Source organism: Meleagris gallopavo, chromosome 1, assembly GCF_000146605.3.
Source record: "Meleagris gallopavo isolate NT-WF06-2002-E0010 breed Aviagen turkey brand Nicholas breeding stock chromosome 1, Turkey_5.1, whole genome shotgun sequence".
Lineage (NCBI taxonomy): Eukaryota > Metazoa > Chordata > Aves > Galliformes > Phasianidae > Meleagris > Meleagris gallopavo.
This window is the reverse complement of record NC_015011.2, coordinates 114,753,619-114,754,460: the sequence shown is the minus strand read 5'-3', so window position 1 is coordinate 114,754,460 and position 842 is coordinate 114,753,619.

Below are 842 nucleotides of genomic sequence, written 5' to 3'. Positions count from 1 at the left end.
CACCTGTGAGCTGGCAGTGACCACAGGCATAAGGACAGCCCAGATCATCATCAGAGGGTGGTGACGCACTGGAACAGGTTGCCCAAGGAGGCTGTGGATGCCCCATCCCTGGAGGCATTCAAGGCCAGGCTGGATGTGGCTCTGGGCAGCCTGGTCTGGTGGTTGGCAACCCTGCACATAGCAAGGGGGTTGAAACTAGATGAACACTGTGCTCCTTTTCAACTCAGGCCGTTCTATGATTTTATGATTCTATGATTCTATGATTCTATGATTCTATGATCATGGCACGCATGTGCCAGCGTGACAAGTGGTCAAGCAGGCAAGCTTAATCCAATTTTTCCCAACTGCAGAATGTCATCCTGGGGAAGGGCTGTCCTTCCACAGCAGCTTTTTCTGTGCTGCATGCTTACCACCGATAATTTAGGGGTTAAGTCCAGACTTCATGCCAACTCGCTCTGAGGACAACAAAGAAGTAAGCTCGGACACTGTGCCAGAAGCAGCACTCCCATCCGACCGCAGCCCACCTTCCCCATCCCTTGAGGCGCTCATGGCCAGGTTGGACGGGGCCTGGGCAGCCTGAGCTGGTGGGTGGCAGCCCTGCCCAGGGCAAGTGTTGGAGCTAGATGATTTTTCAGGTTCCTTCCAACCTAAGCCATTCCATGATTCTGTGATTCCCCAGACAGCTTCCCAGAGAGCGGCTCCACGCGTGGGACCACGGAACACCCCGTGCTGGACGGGACCCCCCAGTCCCGTCTCCCCGCGGACCCACCCCAAACCCCAGAATTCCAGACCTGCGAGACGCCCCAGGACACTTCCCGAGCCTTAGAGCCGCGGGGCTGCGG